The sequence below is a fragment of the Eucyclogobius newberryi genome, unplaced genomic scaffold, assembly GCF_026437365.1.
Source record: "Eucyclogobius newberryi isolate DKJ021-1_F unplaced genomic scaffold, fEucNew1.0.hap1 SCAF_10, whole genome shotgun sequence".
Lineage (NCBI taxonomy): Eukaryota > Metazoa > Chordata > Actinopteri > Gobiiformes > Gobiidae > Eucyclogobius > Eucyclogobius newberryi.
In genome coordinates this window covers 17,444,059-17,460,251 of record NW_027315724.1, presented here as the reverse complement: position 1 = coordinate 17,460,251, position 16,193 = coordinate 17,444,059, and positions in this window count along the sequence as shown.

The window sequence follows — 16,193 nt, the reverse complement described above, 5'->3', positions numbered from 1 at the left end:
GAGGAGAGAGAGGGCTTTTCGACTGAAGTCTAAAGAGGAGAGAGAGGGCTTTTAGACTGAAGTCTAAAGAGGAGAGAGAGGGCTTTTAGACTGAAGTCTAAAGAGGAGAGAGAGGGCTTTTCAACTGAAGTCTAAAGAGGAGAGAGAGGGCTTTTAGACTGAAGTCTAAAGAGGAGAGAGAGGGCTTTTAGACTGAAGTCTAAAGAGGAGAGAGAGGGCTTTTAGACTGAAGTCTAAAGAGGAGAGAGAGGGCTTTTAGACTGAAGTCTAAAGAGGAGAGAGAGGGCTTTTAGACTGAAGTCTAAAGAGGAGAGAGAGGGCTTTTCAACTGAAGTCTAAAGAGGAGAGAGAGGGCTTTTCAACTGAAGTCTAAAGAGGAGAGAGAGGGCTTTTAGACTGAAGTCTAAAGAGAGAGAGAGAGGGCTTTTCGACTGAAGTCTAAAGAGAGAGAGGGCTTTTCGACTGAAGTCTAAAGAGGAGAGAGAGGGCTTTTCAACTGAAGTCTAAAGAGGAGAGAGAGGGCTTTTAGACTGAAGTCTAAAGAGAGAGAGGGCTTTTAGACTGAAGTCTAAAGAGGAGAGAGAGGGCTTTTAGACTGAAGTCTAAAGAGGAGAGAGAGGGCTTTTAGACTGAAGTCTAAAGAGGAGAGAGAGGGCTTTTAGACTGAAGTCTAAAGAGGAGAGAGAGGGCTTTTAGACTGAAGTCTAAAGAGGAGAGAGAGGGCTTTTAGACTGAAGTCTAAAGAGAGAGAGGGCTTTTAGACTGAAGTCTAAAGAGGAGAGAGAGGGCTTTTAGACTGAAGTCTAAAGAGGAGAGAGAGGGCTTTTAGACTGAAGTCTAAAGAGGAGAGAGAGGGCTTTTAGACTGAAGTCTAAAGAGGAGAGAGAGGGCTTTTCAACTGAAGTCTAAAGAGGAGAGAGAGGGCTTTTCAACTGAAGTCTAAAGAGGAGAGAGAGGGCTTTTAGACTGAAGTCTAAAGAGAGAGAGAGAGGGCTTTTCGACTGAAGTCTAAAGAGAGAGAGGGCTTTTAGAATGAAGTCTAAAGAGGAGAGAGAGGGCTTTTCAACTGAAGTCTAAAGAGGAGAGAGAGGGCTTTTAGACTGAAGTCTAAAGAGAGAGAGAGGGCTTTTCGACTGAAGTCTAAAGAGGAGAGAGAGGGCTTTTAGACTGAAGTCTAAAGAGGAGAGAGAGGGCTTTTCAACTGAAGTCTAAAGAGAGAGAGGGCTTTTAGACTGAAGTCTAAAGAGGAGAGAGAGGGCTTTTAGACTGAAGTCTAAAGAGAGAGAGAGGGCTTTTCAACTGAAGTCTAAAGAGGAGAGAGAGGGCTTTTCAACTGAAGTCTAAAGAGGAGAGAGAGGGCTTTTAGACTGAAGTCTAAAGAGGAGAGAGAGGGCTTTTAGACTGAAGTCTAAAGAGAGAGAGGGCTTTTAGACTGAAGTCTAAAGAGGAGAGAGAGGGCTTTTAGACTGAAGTCTAAAGAGGAGAGAGAGGGCTTTTAGACTGAAGTCTAAAGAGGAGAGAGAGGGCTTTTAGACTAAAGTCTAAAGAGGAGAGAGAGGGCTTTTAGACTGAAGTCTAAAGAGGAGAGAGAGGGCTTTTCAACTGAAGTCTAAAGAGGAGAGAGAGGGCCTTTAGACTGAAGTCTAAAGAGAGAGAGGGCTTTTAGACTGAAGTCTAAAGAGAGAGAGGGCTTTTAGACTGAAGTCTAAAGAGGAGAGAGAGGGCTTTTCAACTGAAGTCTAAAGAGGAGAGAGAGGGCCTTTAGACTGAAGTCTAAAGAGAGAGAGGGCTTTTAGACTGAAGTCTAAAGAGAGAGAGGGCTTTTAGACTGAAGTCTAAAGAGAGAGAGGGCTTTTAGACTGAAGTCTAAAGAGAGAGAGGGCTTTTAGACTGAAGTCTAAAGAGGAGAGAGAGGGCTTTTCAACTGAAGTCTAAAGAGGAGAGAGAGGGCCTTTAGACTGAAGTCTAAAGAGGAGAGAGAGGGCCTTTAGACTGAAGTCTAAAGAGAGAGAGGGCTTTTAGACTGAAGTCTAAAGAGAGAGAGGGCTTTTAGACTGAAGTCTAAAGAGAGAGAGGGCTTTTAGACTGAAGTCTAAAGAGGAGAGAGCTTTTCCGGGAAAGTCCTCTACTGCTGTTTGGAGCGCGACATTTTCGACGGTGCAAGAGCGAGATATTGCCGCGGGGACGATCGGCACGATTCTGTGGCTGACCGATAATGTGGACGAGAGCTGTGTTCAATATATCGATATCGTGATTGACTTCTTGGAAATGCGCGTATCGATACAGAGAAGCGCATCGTGATAGGCTTTAATTAGGAATTTCCAAGATCTCCACTTCTGAGCCTACTGCAGCTGAACATGTGACTTCATCATGGGACAGTCGTCTTCTGATATTAAAAACAGTCTGAACATGAGATTCTAATGCATTTTGTTATTCTACTCAAAGCATCATTTTAGTAAATTTTTAACACCGGTTTTAAGGGATATTATGAATCAGGACGCAGCCTTAATGTGGACTAATGTGAATGTAGCAACTGAACTTTTTGATGTCTGGTCGTCGCAGTATGTATGAAACGTGTGTGTTTAAATGAACTGTAACATCAGCTGCTCCTGGACGACAGGCTGGAATTAGCACTCAAGCTAGGAACAAGGCGTCACCGGTTAAGTTTAATGCATGTTGTGTCCGTCTTATTAAACGATAGATAAATAGGTAAATATTAAATAAGTGGATAGAGGATCTGGTGAATTTAAGAATTTGACAAATGAATACACGGCCCACTAAGACACATTGGAAACACACATTGGGTTTTTCGAAAATTACTCTGTATTTTTTTTTAATCATTATCTCAATGATATTCAGACGGTATTTTATCAGGAATGTAAAAATACAAAAGAGCAGACATATGACTTTATAACCTGGCATGGACAATTAGACCTGATGTTTCTGTTAAAACTCACAACAAAAAGAGCTGAATTAATAGTTTGAATTAGACTTCTGAAGATAATGCAGAATTAGATCATCATCATCAAGGCTTCATCTCCTGCCTCTGAAAATCACATTAGCAAAGTAATCATTAGCTGCCGCCTTAAAAAAAATGGCAAAAGGGCACAAAAATCCACAAAAGTACAGTTTTCACAACATCAAATACAATGTAGTCCAAGTCTATGTGGAAACTGCAATAATCATCCACCAACGGAATGTGACGACATTTATTTTTCAGATCTCGATTTCTAATTCAACCCTTTTCATCCGCTCTTCGCTGAACGTGAAGAAAGCGAGTAAATTACGGTCTTTCTCGCTTTCTCACCCCGAGGCGAGTGCGTTCGGAGTAACTGCGGCCTCGGCGAACCCCCCGCCTTCAAAAGACACCAGCCATCAATCACGCAGGTTTCCACGGCGACCGGCAGAGCGTGACGTCGTTGGGGCCCGAGTGCGATGAGTGCGGAGACACTGCGGCTCTGTATCGCTTACAGTTTGTGTGTAGGTGCCGGGGAGAAGGAGGTGAGCGCGGAGGTGAAAGAGGTGAGTGCGGAGACGAAAGAGGTGAGTGCGGAGGCGAAAGAGGTGAGTGCGGAGACGAAAGAAGAGGCGAGCGCGGAGACGAAAGAAGAGGCGAGCGCGGAGACGAAAGGAGGCGAGCGCGGAGGTGAGCGTAGAGGCGACGAAAGAGGCGAGCAAGGAGGTGAGCGAGGAAGTGAGCGCGGAGGCGACGAAAGAGGCGAGCGAGGAGGTGAGTGCGGAGGCGACAAAAGCGGAGGTGAAAGAGGCGAGCGCGGAGACGAGCGCGGAGGTGAAAGAGGTGAGCGCGGAGGTGAAAGAGGTGAGCGCGGAGGTGAAAGAGGTGAGCGCGGAGGTGAAAGGTGAGCGCGGAGGTGAAAGGTGAGCGCGGAGGTGAAAGGTGAGCGCGGAGGTGAAAGGTGAGCACTGAGGTGAAAGAGAAGGTGAGCACGAGGTGAGCGCGGAGACGAAAGAGGAGGCGAGCAAGGAGGTGAGCGAGGAAGTGAGCGCGGAGGTGAAAGGAGAGCGCGGAGACGAAAGAGGAGGTGAGCGCAGAGGCGAGCACAGAGACGAAAGAGGCGGCGAGCGTGGAGGTGGCAAGCGTGGAGACGAAAGGAGGCGAGCGCGGAGGTTAACGAGTAGGTGAGCGCGGAGGCAAGCGAGGTCAGCGCGGAGGCGAGCGCAAAAGGGGAAAGAGGAGGCGGGCGCGGAGGGGAAAGAGGAGGCGGGCGCGGAGGGGAAAGAGGAGGCGGGCGCGGAGGGGAAAGAGGAGGCGGGCGCGGAGGGGAAAGAGGAGGCGGGCGCGGAGGGGAAAGAGGAGGCGGGCGCAGATTCTTGACTGACAGTTTGCTGCATGTCCTCCCTTCCCTCTCACCCCTATGTCACACTGACCTTTCCCGTCTAATAAAGCCTACGGTCACCCTTTATGAAAGAGGTTATGATGCCAATGGGTTTCTTTCCTGGTTGAATTAAGGTTAATAAATACATAAAGGAGGAAACTGAACCATCCAGGTTTGTCCTACTTCGTGCACAGACATCAGACCATCTCGAGATCGCCCCTGAACCAGTCGACCGCCTTTAGCACCGACTCGTAAATGTCTTAGTTTGGTGCCGGTTTGGCTCACGACGCCAGGTTAAATTCAGTTTTTCTTCTTCTTCCGATTCCACTCAGACTGGCCCGGGACCCGAGCTCGCGGTAAAGCGTCTGAACTTCTGTGGACTTTGTATATCTGGAAAAGCCCCAAACATACGTCCCCGGCAACCGAAGAGGAGTGTCTCCGGCAACCGAAGACGAGCGTCCACAGCACAGGGAATGAATCAAGTAGTATTTCAGTATATTTGAAACTTTCTTAAAATAAGGATTTGTCAAAAGCACAAGTTTTGTTCTTATTTCAAGCGCAGCAGCATTATTTTCCTTCCAATTTCAAGTTAGAACATGTTTTTCTTCTACTTATTTCATGTAAAATAGATATTTGATACTTGTTCTATTCAAAATGCATCGTTCATCTTTACGGTCAAAATAGACACAAAACAAAGATTATGGATGTCAAGACTTCTGTTAATCAATAAAACTATATCAATTGGGACATTTTGGAAGCAAAATAAACTCTTTAAAAATAGATCTAAATCTAAAGAACTGTTTTTATCTGGCTGTTTTCTGTCACATTTGACTTTATTTTGTCAGTCCCATGTTCAGACCACGACAATGTTCCTGTTACTGCAATAACAAGTTGGACATTGAGAAAAAAAGCTTCTCTTAAATCGGTTTAAACCATCTATAAAAAAAAAACATTAAAAGTAATTGACAAAAAACCCACCAGTTTTCACCACTGCAGAACATTCTAGATGACCTCGCTCCACCTCCTTTAAACCAATCTGTCGAAATAAATTCTAATGGAACAACGGAAGCAGGTTCTGGAGGTGATGGAGAGAGAAAGGATCTAAGTGTTTTTTGAAGGGTCAAATATGTCACCACGAGTATTGCGTATTAGAGTATTGAGTATTAGAGTATTGAGTGGTTGTAGGTAGTGTCTAGTGTTGTTTTGTCCTGTAGATACTTTGACATCAACCTCTAAAAGGGACTGAATGTGGAAATTAGCCATAATCTTTACATATTTACATGCGAAATGTTTATTAATGTGTGTCGTCCCTTTACAAATAAATAAAATAGAAAAACTGGTCAGTCTAAAAAATGTTATTGCGCTTTATAACAGCGCAGAGCAATCTTGGAAAGAAACGAAACATGTATTCAATATTTAGCTCTGTTTGAACACCCAGATGACACATAATCCACGAGCCGCTGCTGCCCAAATTTTCCAAATCACGACTCGCTTCAAATCGCCTTTTTTAATCATTTTCGGAGGAGTTGAAATTTGAGAACAGATGGAAATATTTACTATTAAACTATTTAAAGCTTCACATTCATTTCAGTCTCTTTATTATAAGCCTGGCCAATTACATTCAAAACCTTGTTGAATTTTCTATTTTAGTTATTAGAGATCGACGACAAATAATGGACATTTTGACATTTGTTTTGTGTCAAATAAAACGTGTTAAAACATGTCTTTAAACCATCTGAAAAATGAATCACAAAAGTGCAGAAATATCACCTTATTTGAAAGTTGACGTACTTCATTTTTATTCTTAACATGCTCTTTTTGCAGCATGTCGTCTCTGTAAATTAAATACTCACAATTCCAAAAATACATTTTTACAAACAATGACAATATTATCTAAAATTCAAAATATGTTGGATTTATTCCTTATTATTTCTTTATCAAAATGATTTTCCTCCAGTTTTGGTTTGATTATGGTTGGCTAATGGGGAAGTAGGTCCGGCGTTCCTTTTTAACGCTTTTAATTTAATTTCTTTTAACTGGATTTGAATAAAACCCTGTGCAGAGCAGATAAAGTGTGTCCCGGACAGTCGCCGCTCTCAGCCTGACAGATTTCCCCCGGGACGCCATGACGCGAGCGAGATTCGAGCGAGGTCAAACCGGCCAATGGCGTTTGGGAGCCGGTCGCCGCGGTGATGGTTGCCCCGGGCGACATACGCTGCTCCTGTCACCGTGACGAGGGGGGATGCTCACTGTCAGTCGACAAAGACTGACAACCGGACGACAAAAGCGCCGCTGGATTAACGACCTCGTTACGGACGTCAAAGCGTGATGGCACTTTGAATAACCATGAAATCACTAAAGTCCTGCAAATATTAAGTGATTTGTGCAAAATACAAGGTCCTAAATCATGCTGTGTTTACTTTTTAATGGATATATTGTGCTAAATTGGCTTCAGAGAGCTTTGTAACTTTATTCTCATCCAAGTCAAGGTTGAGCTGTGGTGAATGAAGGCTTCCAGACGGTGCATCGTTGAAGAAAATGTGTATGAAAAAGTGCATTATTGATAAAAATCAGAATAGTTTATTAGGTTTTGACATTTTGTTTTCATAATGCTACGGTCTTTGTTATAAAAAAAATGTTTTTGTGTGTGTTCTAGGCAAGGCAAGGCAAGTTTATTTGTAGAGCACATTTCATACACAAGGCAATTCAAAGTGCTTCACACAGCAGGAAAAATGCATTAAAATCACAAAGAAATTAAACAGAAATACAATAAAATTAACTAAATTAAAAAATTATCAATCCAACTGATTGTCTAAACTAATAAAATCACAAACAAAAGAGAAGAGTGCAAAGAAAAAATCCTTTCAGTCATATGCGCAGCTAAACAAAACTGTTTTTAACTTAGATTTGAACATTGCCAGAGTAGAAGCCTGTCTCACATCTTCAGGAAGACTGTTCCAGATTTTAGCTGCATAAAACTGAAACGCAGATTCCCCATGTTTTGTCCTGACTCTGGCACCAGCAGGAGGCCGGTCCCTGAGGTCCTCAGAGTCCGAGATGGTTCATATGGCACTAACATATCCAAGATGTACTTTGGTGCTAGGCCATGGAGAGACTTGTACACAAGCAGAGCTGCTTTAAAGTCTATTCTCTGAGCCACAGGAGCCAGTGCAGAGACCTGAGAACAGGACTAATGTGCTCATACTTCCTGGTTCTAGTCAGGACCTGAGCAGCAGCGTTCTGGATGTACTGCAGCTGTTTTACAACTCGTTTGGAGAGACCAGTGAGCAGGCCGTTACAGTAGTCTAATCTACTGGAAACAAACGCATGGATAAGTCTCTCTAAATCTGGTTTTGACACTATTTTTGATTTTGGCAATGTTTTTTAGATGGCAAAAAGCTGCTGATGTTATTGATTTGACGTGGCTATTAAAGTTCAAGTCTGAGTCCATTATTACCCCCAGATTTCTAATTTGGTTTGTAGGTTTTAGAGCGAGACTCTGGAGGTGACCGCCAACACTTTCTCTTTGTTTCTGTGACAAAGACGATTATTTCAGTCTTTTTACCAATATTGTTACTATTTTTATTACTACTATTATTTTTCCAAAGAACTGCAAGTAAGTAATGAGTTCAGGAGTTATTATTTAGTTTAATTATTAAGTTTAAGATGGATAATATTGCAGTTTATAGTAAAAACATAAAATTGTGCTTTGTGTACAGCATAAGTGCAATTGAGGGCATTTAAAAACATTTACATCTTTTTTGGGTGCAATTCCTGCTCTGAGTCGTACCGCTCGCACACGGTATGATTTAGTGTGTTTAGGGTTATTTATTATTATTTTTGATCATACATTTTTTATTTATTATTTGTTAAATATATTTTTATTATTTCTTGATTATTATTGCTTTAATCTATGCATGAGTTTTTTTAATGAATTATTTTGGCCCATAGGCTTTATCTGACAGGACAGTGCAGCATGAAATGATGATAAGATCGGGGAAGGACAAGCAGCAAATGGTCAGAGCTGGGATCAAACTCACGACGCTGCAGAATTTTAACACTTTCACAAAATAATGTCAGTTATATTAAAGCCAAAATGTTCAAACCTTAAAACATTCGAACACGTCCGTCATTGGCCAAAACCATAAAATGACCTCGGCCTCGTGCGGCGCGACGACATCGTGACAAATCACCAAAACACCATTTCACTTTCCTCACGACTAACTGTAACTCCCCTGACAACGCGTCACATCAGCGTTTCCTGTCCCGGCCGGGCCGTCGTCGGGGAAACGGTGCGGAGACGGCAGCACGACAGATTTATGGCACGTGAAGCGAAGACGGATGGAGAGACGAGTGAGAGACAGAAAGAGTGACTCAGGATCGAGAGATGGAGGAGAGAGGAGAGGAAAGGAGGGAGAAAAGAGGAGAGGCGTGAGGAAAGAGGTGAGGAAAGAACCTCTATCTCAAGACGGGGACCTCTCTCTCGCTCTCGGGACGGGAACCTCTCTCTCTCTCTCTCTCTCACGGGACGGGGACCCCTCTCTCTCACGGGACGGGGACCCCTCTCTCTCACGGGACGGGGACCCCTCTCTCTCCCTCACGGAACGGGGACCCCTCTCTCTCCCTCACGGGACGGGGACCTCTCACTCTCTCACGGGACGGGGGCCTCGTTCTCTCTCTCTCTCTCTCTCTCTCACGGGACGGGGACCTCTCACTCTCTCTCACGGGACGGGGACCTCTCTCACGGGACGGGGACCTCTCTCACGGGACGGGGACCTCTCACTCTCTCTCACGGGACGGGGGCCTCTTTCTCTCTCTCTCTCTCTCACGGGACGGGGACCTCTCTCACGGGACGGGGACCTCTCTCTCTCCCTCTCTCTCTTTCTCTCTCTCTCACGGGACGGGGACCTCACTCTCTCTCACGGGACGGGGACCTCTCACTCTCTCTCACGGGACGGGGACCTCTCTCACGGGACGGGGACCTCTCTCACGGGACGGGGACCTCTCACTCTCTCTCACGGGACGGGGGCCTCTTTCTCTCTCTCTCTCTCTCACGGGACGGGGACCTCTCTCACGGGACGGGGACCTCTCTCTCTCCCTCTCTCTCTTTCTCTCTCTCTCACGGGACGGGGACCTCACTCTCTCTCACGGGACGGGGACCTCACTCTCTCTCTCACGGGACGGGGACCTCTCTCTCTCCCTCTCTCTCTTTCTCTCTCTCTCACGGGACGGGGACCTCACTCTCTCTCACGGGACGGGGACCTCACTCTCTCTCTCACGGGACGGGGACCTCTCACTCTCTCCCTCTCTCTCTCGGGACGGGGACCTCTCACTCTCTCTCACGGGACGGGGACCTCTCACTCTCTCTCACGGGACGGGGACCTCTCACTCTCTCTCACGGGACGGGGACCTCTCACTCTCTCTCACGGGACGGGGACCTCTCACTCTCTCTCGGGACGGGGACCTCTCCCTCTCACGAGCATTTTTCAAGCACAAGAGTAAATATTTGGTGAATCGATAATTGTGCTTATTAAGTTAGATGCTGCAACTAATCATATCACTCAATCAATAATAAGTTATTATTATGAATACAATGAATATTATGAATAATATGCAATTTATTATGATTATATAGTCCAAAGAGAGTGTATTCCTTTGTACCAAAATAGCTTGAAATGTTAGCATCATAGCACCAGTGAGGGGTGAATGATTAATGCAATGTAAACAGACTGAGTGTAAAAAAGTCTTGATTTGTTTTTGAGTCTTCGTCTCGCTCAAGGACAAACTGGCAGTGAAACTTCTCTGTGCGTTTCACGGATAAAAACATGTTTCCGTAGCCATGACGCTGCCCCGTACGACACAAAATGACCCACTTGAGTTTCGCTCGGCTCCTCCTCTTCTGCCTCTACGTCAAAAACACACACGAACATTTGCATAAAACTGTTGACCTAGTTCTACGCATAAAAGGCGACCCGAACGCCCCGAGGATGATTTATTTTCGGCAACAGGTGTAAATTGTCTATAGCACCTGGATACGTTAAAGTCGGGGACAGAACTAGACCAACGAAGTATGAAAGGAAACGGAGCAAAACCTGAATCACGAGTGAACAACTTCAATCCACAAGCTCTTCAACAGTTTCGGTATTTGAGAGACACTTTTCAGTCTGAACGTGTATGACAGTGTTTACGTCGTACAAAGTGCTTCTCAACCCTGTTCCAAATCGCCCGTTTAAAGCCTCTGGAGCCTTCTGTGTCAGCGCTGTTGGCCGTTACAAATATAAATCATTAATAAAAAATAAAAAAGCGTTATTGGCCCCGTTTCAGTAAATATGATACAGCGACTTCAATTTCAGAGGTGATCGATTGTGATTGATCGTCCCGTAAGAGTTCTTTCAGTGAAAACAGCAGTCGGTATCACACGCAAGCGGCTAAAAACACTATTAAAACACTTACAATTCAAGATTTAAATTATGAATTGACACAAACTATCACAATTAGGGCTGAGGCTAACGACTTTTTTAATAGTCAAACAATATTTTTTCTCGTGGATTGAGACTTTTTGAAAACATTGACCAAATAAACGTTGAAATCTGCCGACTGAAGACTGAAGTGTTTTATTGATTTTTTTTTTTGAGTCGAGCCCTAGTCACAAATCGAACACAGTTTCTTTTGCCGCTGCTACACAACCGTAACTGTATAATATTTCAGCGCCAAAACTTCTTTAAATTTCCCTTGTGGTCGCGCACGGCGTTGAAAAAGCCTGTTCGCAGCACAAATAATATTAATACTGCGCCTCCCGATATTATTCGAGATAAAAGTTCTCTCTGTCGCACTCTGGGGGTCTGCAGTAAATGTTGTAAATGAGTTAAAGTATTCAGTGCCGGGGCTTCGTCTGCGTTTGGGACGGGGAATGAGGGGCCGGGTTCATTTGCATTTTGGAGGTGACAAACTGGTCATTCTTTTTACCGCCGAGTCCCGCCGGCACCAGATCAACTCCCACTGACCACGTGTAAACAGAAGGGGTTCTGCACGGCACGGACTGGTTTGAATCTAGAGCGGCGCAGCTATCGTAAGTTTTGGGCTATAGTGCGTTATTATTAGTTACAAAATGAGTCGTAATAAATTGCAATGTCCTTTCAGTTTCACCTACAGTCCAAAAAATAAATACAAATGTAAAAAAAAATAATAATAATCTGGCTATGTTTTTTAATTCTGTTTGTAACGTTAGTTTCAGACAATGGGAATGAAAGGGGAAAGTTGGCTTCTTAAGTCAAAACAGTTAAGAGTTTATTTATTCTCAAGTTGTAATGACTGCAAACTACATATTCAAGTACTTTTTTGTGAATTTTGCATCTGGATTTCAGGGCAACAAAATAAAAGAACGAAACACAAAAAAAAAAAAAGAGCATTGGGGAAAAAACTTGCAGGCTTTGATCTGGGACTGAGTGCGTATTACACTCAATATGACTTCTGTAACACACTAGTTATGACTTCTGTAATACGCCGCCATGACTTCTGTTATACGCCGCCATGACTTCGGTTATACGCCGCCATGACTTCTGTAATACGCCGCCATGACTTCTGTAATACGCCGCCATGACTTCTGTTATACGCCGCCATGACTTCTGTTATACGCCGCCATGACTTCTGTTATACGCCGCCATGACTTCTGTAATACGCCGCCATGACTTCTGTAATACGCCGTTATAACATCTGTAGTATACTGGTTATAACATCTGTATTACACTGTTATAACTCCATCTGCATCAGAACCTGCAGAGTCTGAAAACAACTTCATGTATTCATCTGCTCAGACTCCCACTCGCTGCAGGAGGAACTGCTCCACAAGAAAGAAATGAATAATAATCCTGAGTGAATCATGTTTTGTGTTCTAGTCTAAACTGGCAGCGTGACATTCATTCTGTGAACATACTGCCAGGAAAAAAAACAAATAAGCATTTGTCACTTTGTCAACAATCTGCTACAAAAATAACTCGAATAAATTATGACCAATCCTGAAACAAAATGACACGATTTAATTATGAGACTTAACCAGCAGAAACCACACAGGGACTGCACTGAACAAGGCCCTAAAGCGGGTACTACACAGGGTCCTAAAGGAGGATCTAAAGCATGTCCTACACCAGGTCCCAGAGGAGGTCCACAAGGAGGCCCTAAAGCGGGTCCTACACAGGGTCCTAAAGTAGGATCTAAAGCATGTCCTACACCAGGTCCCAGAGGAGGTCCCATTTCAGGTCCTACACAGGATCCTAACGGAGGTCCTACAGGAGGTCCTAAAGCAGGCCCTACAGGAGGTCCTAAAGCAGGCCCTACAGGAGGTCCTACATAGGGTCCTACAGGAGGTCCTACACAGGAGGTCCTACACAGGGTCCTAATGGAGGTCCTACACAGGGTCCATGATAGATATTGACCACTGCAGACTGGGAAACACTGCACCAAACAGGGGCTAAACAGGGGCTAAACCAGGACTAAAGCTCCTCTGATACTGACCACGCCAGTATCAGGGGACGGGGAACTCCACACACGAGTTGCACTTTTGCTCAGACACATCTTTGGGGACAGTACCTGGCTCTTCCCGGATGTTCACACGATTAAAAGACAATCCGTTTCTTTAGTTTCTTGAGTCCCTGGCGTATTCTTCATTAAAAAGTAACAACATTTCTGCATTTATCCAAGGAAAGCACTCCCTAAAAACTATGCAAATCAGTCATTAAATTGTGCTGAAACTGTACACGTCTGCACCTTCGAGAACGTTTGGGAGTTTGTAATTGCAGGCACCAGTTTTACCTGGAGTGAGGAACAACAGGTGCACAAAGCAGTGTCTCTAATTAGAAGATACAGCGAGTTTATTGTGTGTGCCAAAATAAACATACCACACAAAGAAACTTGATGATTTTTCAGCCAGGTACAAATGCAAACAAGGTACTGTAACGTTAAAATATATTAAAAAAATAAACGCATGATTTATCAGACACATCGTTTCTATTAACATCAAGATGCTCCAGAGCTGCAAACATTTTTAATTTTTTTTAAAAATATTAATTTATATTATAAGCCCTCAAATCACCATTTAAAGCTATGTTTCTGCACGTGTGGGTCATTTTGTAGCCTTTTCAAATTGTAAAGTTCAGTTTATTTAGTATGTCACGTCACACATAGTTTAGAGTGACAAAATTGGCAGAAGTAAAAAGCTCATGTGCCCAATACACCTCCATTTTAACTAAGAATGTAAAAGAATAAGTGTTACATCTTTGATTTCTTAAACTTAGACATTTATTCATTTAATGGCCTGAAACAAATTATTCTTAAATACAAATAAAGTATTACATGCTTTCATCTTTTTACTATCATCATTCCATAGCTGAGCATTTCATTTGACACTTAAATTATACTTTGTTTTTTTAAGCTTAAAAGTACTTTGAAAAACCTTTTGGGACAGCATTTAATTTTGTTCTTTATTATTGGCAAGGTCTATATATTTAATACGATTTTATTCAACAAATACTGGGGTTTTATGAAAACACACTTTCTGTTGCATTACCAATATAGATTTTCTGAGTAACATTACATTAAAATAAAAAGTACATAACCAAACGTCAAACATCAACACGGTGTCAGGATAAGCCTTTTTCTGATTTGCTCAGTAATCAAAATTGCTAAACTAAAATAAAATAATTCAGCTATTGTTGGGCATTATTAATGAGTCGAGATATGAAAGCATTATTTGTACATCAATATTAGTCATATTCGCAGTGATAAAGAAAGAAAACTATTATAAAACATTAAGAATCCTACTAAACTAATATAAATTGCATTTCAGAATATGTTTATAGGGGCTTAAATTAGGTTTTTCCTGCACGTTTCCTACACAGATGAGGACCCAGTTACTGCTAAAGTCCAGTTAATTTGGCATTTGTACAGTAAAATGGCAAAAAAAAAACAAGTCCACTAGTCCGACCTCCGCGTGTTCAGACTTGGATCCAGTCCCGCCTCCTCTGGACTCTAGGACTCTGTGTTTAGGGGTCAGACCACCCGACTTTTAAAAATGGTGCAGAAGTTCTCAGAGCTCGGCTTATGGCGTCACAGATTGGAGAGTATTTTGACACACTTACTTTCTTCACAGGGGGGGTGTGAATGAAGCTAAAGTATCACATGTTTGGAGGGAAATACGTTGGAAAAATTATGCAACTCGTTTCTTCATAACACCATGTCAATTCCCAACCGTTTGTATGTGTGTGTTCAGGGTCTGGTTGCTCAGAAATATTGAACTGAGATCAATAAAGTTGACAATTGACATCACCAGCTCACTGGATTTCAGAACTCTGTATTTTGGTGTCAAAACTCCTGCAATGGACACAATAGATGGATACCAGACAGAAACTGGACTGGACAAGGACTGGACATAAATTATAACTGATATTTAAAAAAAAAAGTTATTTGACCTTTGGACAGGAATCTTGTGCCATCATTTGTTTTATTTAATGGCTGTTGTGACTTTGTTTTATTTTGCTCTCTGTGTTGCGTTTTCTGTCCGGTGTTCTACGAGTTTAAATTTGAAAAAAAAAAAAAAAAAAACGAAACCCCAATTCTGCATATTCAAAATCTAAATATCTTTCAGAAAACAGCAAAACTGCTAGACAAATGTCACTATTGGGGGGAAAAAAAATCTTAAGGTTGAGGTACACTTTACAGCCAGGAGCAAATCAATATCATCTTAAACATTGAATGTCCATGAAATATGTACAGAATATAGATGCTAATAAATACAATTGCCCGTGAATATCATTTGTGCAATTTGATCTCTTTACAAAACGGTTTATTCCTATCTCAAAGACAGAACCAGCAGAAACGTGTCGACTGCGGCGGGACTTTGGGATGTGAATAGCCTCAGAATGTACGAACTTCAAAGCGCCGCAGACTTCTTCCAGTGCAATAATGGAAATCTCAAAATAGTCCCGGAGCAGGTTTCGAGCGGTAAACAAAGAACCCGCCTCACACTTGGATTTGAGGAGGCGACGTGCACAGGCAAAGGTTTGGGTGTTGTGAAGGCAGTGATAAAACGTGTTTACCGTTCTTTTGTGCCACGCCTAGGCACCTCAAACGCGCAATCGTTTGGGCGAATCGAAATGTGTATTTTAGGCTTGTTATGGTAAAACGTTTGGAGGGAGAAATGGCAAATATTAAGAGTTAATTGTGTACAAAATGAAATCACAAACAATATTTTTTTGTCGATTCAAAAATGTATTGGTCGTTAAGCTGAAACTTTTTGGCAAAACATTCGATCGAGATTCGTGTTTTACGTTTCAGATTCGGTTGAAATGCACATTTTCAACAAAACATGAACGGCAAAACTTGTACAAGAATCTATATATTTCAGAAAATATATATTTGTTCGAGGTCTAAACTACAAAATTTTATAAAATAGTGTGAAAGTATAAAATGCACAGATACTAATCGAAATTAAAACTCATATCGAAACACATTACAAAATTTGACCTTTTGTAAACGGTTTCAAAATATTATTCAGCTTAGTCAGAATTAGTTTAAGACAATATTTAGTAAAGAATGTAGCATTTTTTGTATTGAAAATATAAATCTAAATGCCAAAAATCTGGACCTCGAAACAGCATTTTTCATTATATTTGTGGTAAGAAAATCAGCATTGAAAATCGAGAGTTTGAAATGTTCCTATCATGCCAACACAAGGTAAAGGGATTGCAGTTTTGGCGATATGTTGTATTAATTGTGATTCATCTTGCAAATCTCGTGTCCATTTATTCGGCTTAAGCATTACAACACAATCCGTGACATTACAGCACCAATCCTACGGGGCTC